Below are 7700 nucleotides of genomic sequence, written 5' to 3'. Positions count from 1 at the left end.
TTTCTTCTTTCTTTTCTTTCTCCCTTTTCTCTCTCTCTCTTTTCTTTTTAAAAAATAAATATTTGGAAATCTTGAAAGAAATGCTTGCTGTAAAGTTATACTACTAGCTACATAATGTGATGCCATATTAAACTGTAATCACCGTTTCACCAAACTAACAAAGGCAATATGCTAATTTTTGTATTAAGACACAGTGCAATAACACACAATTGCATGATGCTATTTCATCCCCTTTCTTCTTGAGACTTGTGAAACAGCCTCCTTTATTGCTGATGGGTTTCAAATAATGGTGTCCATGTGGCTTTGGAACAACAGTAGTATGTTAATTTATTCCCCAGTGTTACCTAGAGGCCCTGACATGGGTCCAGGACTGGTGACACCCTCATTTAAGTCCTGGGTAGGACCAGGCAGATCAGGTGGCTCAGAGCTAGCACAATAGACTGTGAGCGGAAGCCCCACTCCCTGATCAGGGCAGATCAGGAGGATTCCAAGTGTAATTGGCCTCCAGGGAGTATGTAAGTCACTCTTGTACACCCCCTCAGACCTCCTTAATGCCTTGCCAGCTGGAAGGAAAAGAGCCTCTTGCATTGCCCACAAAGGAAGCAGAGATTGAGGGGAGAAGAACTGGAGAAATTAAAAAGGTGGAAAGAGACAGCAACACAAATAAAGAGGTGGGTAATAATATTGTACATCTAAAAGCCTGGGGAGTGTGTCATAAACAAATGGGCTGCAATGGTCAGTAGGCAATTATATCCTGTTACCTCATTTAAAATGCTGACTAATTACATAGAGCAAGAGGAAATTAGCACAGGAACCTTATTCTTTGCCAAGTCCACATCAAAATGCTGTAAAAGAAAAACATGAAATCAATCTTCCATGGCTTTAAAGAACTCATAGTTCTTGAAGTTTAAACATCTGCACAAAGTCCTCCAAAGTATAAGACAACTTAATGGATATTCAAATCTCAGAAATTAGACTTGTAAAAAAACCCTCAGAACCCCTAAGGCTCTCACCTTTTTGTGATCTGAACAGCCAGTTTAACATTTTTTTTCTTTAACCTGATATTATTGCTCAAATCCCCAACTCTCATTCTGTTTGCTTTATGTGAGATAATAATTTGCTTATGCAGATAAGTATCTTCTTGGAAAGAATTGTCTCCTGAAATTTCTCTTAGGATATGTTTGGCATGCTCCAGGATTCAACTGAGTTCTTGAAGTTCCCATTCAAAGAGGTGCTGGTAAATAGTAGAGCTGCATTTTGTTTTTTTAAACAACTTTTTCTGAATATAGAATTTTTGAAAATTGAATCACCTTCTTCTGTTGATGTATAGCCTAAAGATTTGTCATCACTAAAAAGAAAATCAGTTCCCAACATAACTTAAAGATGTGTAAATAGGCATAGGACTAAAAATATTTAGTAAATGCACCAAACCTTTGTTAAAATACTCTAAAACATGTGTAAGCATGAAATAGTAGAGACCGTCAGTAAGCCAAACCTGCAATGTGATCTTGAGCAATGAGGTGGCCTGGGAATCAGGCTTTGCCAGTCTTTGATGGTGGTCATCAATGCTTTGCAAAAGGATGCTTTGAAATTCTGCTATGCCTGTGTAGCAGAGGCTTTTGAGGGTTCGACTCCAGGGTTCCATCCTGGTCTCAGCTACGGAATACCACTGCTTTTTCAATATGGAGTTTTTGAGCAAGATTTCTTTTTAGGGGAAATGAAATATTTCATAATCCTGTTGCTTTAAAAATATTTTTAAAATGCTGAATAATATTTCATTGTCTGGATGGACCACAGTTTATTTATCCATTCACCTACTGAAGAATATCTTGGTTGCTTCCAAGTTCTGGCAATTATGAATAAAGCTGCCGTAAACATCTGTGTGCAGGTTTTTATGAGGACAAAAGTTTTCAACTCTTTGAATAAATACCAAGCAGTGCAATTGGCCACATCATATGGTAAGACAATGTTTAGTTTTGTATAAACCTCCAGACTGTCTTTCAAAGTGGCTGTACCAAAAGTGTATTGAGGTGTTGGTGTACATCAAACAATGGAATATTACTCAGTGCTAAATGAAATAAGTTTCAAGCCATAAAAAGGATGGAAGAAACTTAAATGCATATGATTAAGTGAAATAAGGCAATGTGAAAACGCTACATACTGCATGAATCCCAATCTGTAACATTCTGGAAAAGCCAAAACTATGGAGACAGTAAGAAGATCAGTCCCTGCTGCCAGCGGTTACTGGGAGGGAGGGATGATTACATGGAATACAGAGGCTTCTTAGGGTTGTGAAAATACTCTGATGTTATAATGATGGAACCATGTCATTAAACAACTGTCCAAACCTATAGAATGTACAACAGCAAGAGTGAACCCTAATGTAAATGATAGACTTTGGGAGACGATGATACATCAATACAGGCTCATCTATTGTAACAAATATACTATTTGGGATTGATAGGAAGGTGGAGGACATTATTAATGGGGGTGTCTATGCAGCATTGTGGCTGGGAGCGTATGGGAAATCTCTCCTGTCAATTTTGCTGTGCACCTAAAACCACTCCAAAAAATAAAGTCTATGAAATTTTTTTAAAAGGCTGTACTAGATGACCTCTTGGGACCTAGTAGGCCCAAATAGTCTGTGTCAAATATTCTCATGAGAAGACCACCACGAGGTACAGCACTATATCTAAAATAAAAATTATCAATGAGCAAACAAATTATCTTCACAAATCTATCACAAATTATCATTTGTGAAGATAAAACTTAGCTTTTTTTCTGGTGATCCAAAAAAAGTCTTTTTAGGAAATGAATTTAAATAACCCTTGTGAATAGTTGTCGTATAGTTATATTTCACTTGCTGTTTTAACAGGGTGGCATGTTGTTGGCAGGGCAGAAAGAAGATATTCTTTGACATGTCCCCTCCTTCAGGTGCAGGGCTCCTCCTCTCTCATTCTGGCAGAGGCAATGTTATCACAGATTCATTTGCTATTATGGTGGTAAAAAATAGAGAAAAAAATAAGAAGACAGTATGAAATTTAGACAGCTAAAAAGCATAATGAGGTTAATATTTTTGCAAGTATTGCTGATGTATTTAGCAACTTGCTTAGTAATTTTTTATTCATAGAACCAATAGCATTTATTGTTTCAGGCAGAGTCCCCTGGCATAGAAGGCCACTGCTTAGCTTGGAGTAGCAACCTCGGTTCTTAAGTTCAGGGTTTTCTAATTTCACGAGCTTCCCTCTACATGCCAGCTCCATTGTAGAGATATATAGAATGTGATGTTAGAAAAGTTCCCGGGGGCCAGGCACTGTGACTCCCACCTGTAATCCCAACACATTGGAGGCAGAGGCGGGTGGATCACAAGCTCAGGAGTTCAAGACCAGCATGACCAACATGATTAAACCATCTCTACTAAAAAATACAAAAATTAACCAGGTGTGGTGGTGTGCACCTGCAATCCCAGGTACTCAGAAGGCTGAGGCCGGAGAATCACTCGAACCTGGGAGGCGGAGGTTGCAGTGAGCTGAAATCGCATCATTGCACTCCAGCCTGGGTGACAGAGCAAGACTCTGTCTCAAAACAACAACAACAACAACAACAACAACAACAACAACAACAACAACAAAACAGTTCTGATTAGGAGGAAACATAAAGTCTTCTGATGGGGAAGGAGTGTCATTCAAAGAGAGAGGCAAATGTAAGGATAGAGACATTCATGTCCAGGCTCACCTCTCTGGCTTCGAACCCTTGTGAGCAGTGGGAGGGGTAGTAAAACTAAGGGGAATGGGTGGAGAAGGAAGACTTGGTAGAGGGATGCTATGTATATTTGGTATATAGAATTCTGGGAGGCAACTTTCTCATGGCAAATCCTCCTAACAAGAAGTGGTTGCAGCAGAGCTGGAAGGGCAGAATGGCTTGTTCAGGCAGACACAAGCCTGAGACATGACCTCAGATTCCCACAGTCTGCTGAGGCTGTCAGCTGGCCCGCTACCAGCATAGTCACTGGGGTGATGGCCAGAGTGGCCTGCCGCAGAGTCCTGCAACAGGGAAGATGCCCATGTTGAGGATCAAATGAAAGCCACATCTGGAGCTCAGGCAATCTTATAGCCCAAGAGAGCCAAGATGTTTTTGTGGCTTTGTCATATGAAGAGGAGTGTGAGCTCACTGAGGAGCTATCACTGTGCTAAGTAAAGAAACCACTAATTTCATCAGCTATGATTAACAATGGAGTCCATGAAGATGGACATGGCTACCCAGAAATGAACAGGGCCGGATCTTTCCCACTCACGTGGGCTATATCAATTCCTCATGCACTTAGCCACCATGATAAGCATGAGTAGGAAGACAAGGTTGCCTGAGACTGTCCTGGTTTTTAGCTCTGTCCCAGTTTTTCCAGTCTGCATCCTGGAAAAGACCTCGGTGTTAAGAAATCCGAGACAACTGGTTACCCTACCTTCAAAGTCAGAAAGGCAAGATTCATAGCAAAATGCTTCAACTTACAGCATAGTGACAAGAAGTAGGACTGCTAACACCATGCAGAGGCCAGAGGGTAATGCCCGCCCAGTAACTAAAGGCCTACATCATCACAGTGATTTGCCCATTACAAAGGTCACATGAATTTTTTTGAGTGCTCCACATGAGTTAAATGAGAGGTGTTTTGTCCTGGTGTTATAAAGTGTTTTTAGATCTGGGTTATTGTCCCTTGTGGTAATTGAGAGTAGAATGGGAAGTAGTCATTCCTCCATTTTCAAATAGATTGCACTCTTCCTTTTAACTCAGATCGAAGGGGTCCATGATTTCAGGTTAACAGTTTTAAGTTAAATATCTATTTCTTTGAAAGGCAGAAGAAAATATTGTGGGTTTCTCTAATGGCATTGAACATTTCCTGCCACGTTTCCTATTTTATAGTTCATCATGGCAGCCAATGGTGGTTAAGCAAGTCAGGTCTGGAGTCCGGCTTCAGACTCCCTGGGTTCAAATCTCATCTCTCCACCTTCACTGGCCAGACCTTATGGATCTTACTTAAACTCATGGTGACTTGGTTTACTCATATATAAAATGGGGATGATGTCAGTAAAGGTAATATTATTTATCTTGAAGATTTTTGTTAGGATTATATGAGATAACGAGTAAGAGCTCTGTCAGTGTTTCTGGCACATTGAAGACATTTAATAAATGTGTTTCTGTTTTTTTTTTTTTTTTTTTTTTGAGATGGAGTCTTGCTCTGTCACCCTGGCTGGAGTGTCTTGCTCTGTCACCCTGGCTGGAGTGAAGTGGTGTGATCTCGGTTCACTGCAAACTGCGCCTCCCGGCTTCAAGCAATTCTCTGCCTCAGCCTCCTGAGTAGCTGGGATTACAGGTGCCTGCCACCATGCCTGACTAATTTTTGTATTTTTAGTAGAGACAGGGTTTCACTCTCTTGGTCAGGCTGGTCTTGAACTTCTGACCTCATGATTTACCCACCTCGGCCTCCCAAAGTGCTGGGGTTTCTGTTCTTTTAAAGTAATGTATGACTCCTCCACTAGGTTTAAGCTCTTTGATCATAGGATCTTTTGCCCCACCTGTTCATCTCCAGTATCTAGGATAGAGTAAGCATTAAATAATTGATAGCTATTATTAGAACTAATTGAAAAATTATCTAAAGTCTTCATACCATATATTTTTTTCTGTCTGGATTTCTCTCTTTCTTACAACTTCTCCTTCTTAGACTTACAAGAAAAATGTAAACAACCTTGGAAAGTCATTGGGGGTAAGTATTTGGGAATTATTATGAAGATACAGGCATATTTGCAATCCTAAACTTACTGTCTTCTAAAACATCTGAGACAGACAGAATAGAGTCAAACACCAGTCTGGGAATCTGAAAATCTGTCTCCAGATTATTTCGCTGCCAAAAAACTTTTCCATGGTGTTCTCTTTAAAATCTTTAAAATTAAACAGTTGGACTAGATGAGGTCTGAGGTCATGTCCAGTTCTAGACTTTAGCAATTCCGGTAGAGAATAAAACAAAACAGCATGCCATTAAGTACCCAGATGTGTACTGAACAACATGATAATGCTTTTTAAAAACATTGTTTCTTTCTCTAAAAAAATCCTTCAAGTGCTAATGATTTTCTTCTGAAAACCTGCTTTCTTTGTGCTGTACTACTCTGATTCAGATGAAAAAAGAGAACATACTTGGGTAGATGATTCCCCAGCAGCTGAGAGCATCTGACAGCAGAGGCACAGCTGATATTATTCATTATTGCATGCCACGTGTCAATGAGGGAATGAGTATGGCTCCTACCTAGAAGGTTCATGAGCTGAAGGAGGCTGGCAGATTACTCCATAGTTACAGCCATCCTTGCAGCAAGGCAGAAGCAACAAGAAGCATTGTCTCCACATGTTGAGATAGCTGAACATTGCACCACCTTTCAAAATGCGTTTTATTCTCTTCTCCTTCTGTTTCTATTTTTTCTTTCTGTAAGACAATTTCTCTAGTCCTTTTGCTGTGAAAGTATGTAGTGAGTTGCCCAGCTCTAAGTCTGATGGCATAGGATACTCTCCAACTCTAATTTGCTAAATGTAGGTAGGAGATCATTTGATTTCCCTTGAGTTCCTCAAGGGAGGAAGGAGTTAGGAGGAATGAGTTAGGAGGAGTCTCATAAAAATCCTTCATGGGCTCTAAATTATAACTTAGAATTACTTTTCTTCCTGTGATGGTAATAGAGTGATTGACTCTTCCAAGTATCACTGCTAATATCAGGCAAGTCTAAGAAGGAAGACAAATATTGTAGTCCAGAAATCTCAGTCTGTTAGGAGAGGCAAGATCTCCATTTGCTTTTCTCGCTAATACTTTATTTGTTCTGGTACTACTTTCTCTGTCATCATCCAGAATTCTTTTGGAATAAAAATGCATGCATAGAAGTGTAGAGTTTGCTTCTAGTTGAAATTTCCCTTGTTACTTAAATTCTCAAGGGATTTGTTTGGTAATTGTTGTTTAAGCATGGCTATTTCTGGTAAGGAGACTGTACAAGTACCTCTATGTAGAGCTATGGAAAAGGGTACAATGGTAGTATCTAATAATACTAGTCATGACTAGTCTAGTCATTGGTAGTGTCTAGTCATCCTTCTTGCTAAAAGTAGGGAGGAGTAGGAGAAAAGCCTCCATTGGATGGGAGATACTTTGTGCACAGTTTTGTTTGTCTGAGAATTGATTGCAAACAGGAGTTGGTTTAGACCAAAGGGGAAGGCCCCCATATTCTTTTCTGTGGCATCCTCTAACAATCATTCTTATTCCTTGGCCTTCCAAGCATCTAGGTGGGAAGTGACATACTCTGGAATTACTGATTCTTAGAGTAGCAGACCATTCAGAGGTGTCCTGCCTGAGGATGTAGGCTTCATAAGGCTGGTCCCCACCGGGTCCTTTTCTCCTTTTCCTCTTGCCTAATCCAAGCTCCCTGTTGAGCACACCTCTGTCCAGTTGTCTCAAGACTATGTATATACCCAGAGCTCTTTCTCATTGGAGCTAATTGGAGCTGTCTCTGATGCCACTTCTAATCCTGTATGTTGATTACGATGTTGCCTGCTCCTCAGTAGGGTGGGCAAGTGGGCATGTGTGGTTTAAGCCTCTCTTAGGGTTTTGTGGGAGGAAAGCCAAGCATAATTTTGTTGCCTGGTGAGTGGGAAAGGGAGCCCCTGAAGTTAGAGAGTGA

The sequence above is a fragment of the Piliocolobus tephrosceles genome, chromosome 4 (genome assembly GCF_002776525.5).
Source record: "Piliocolobus tephrosceles isolate RC106 chromosome 4, ASM277652v3, whole genome shotgun sequence".
Taxonomy (NCBI): Eukaryota; Metazoa; Chordata; class Mammalia; order Primates; family Cercopithecidae; genus Piliocolobus; species Piliocolobus tephrosceles.
Note: the sequence above shows the minus strand (reverse complement) of the source record.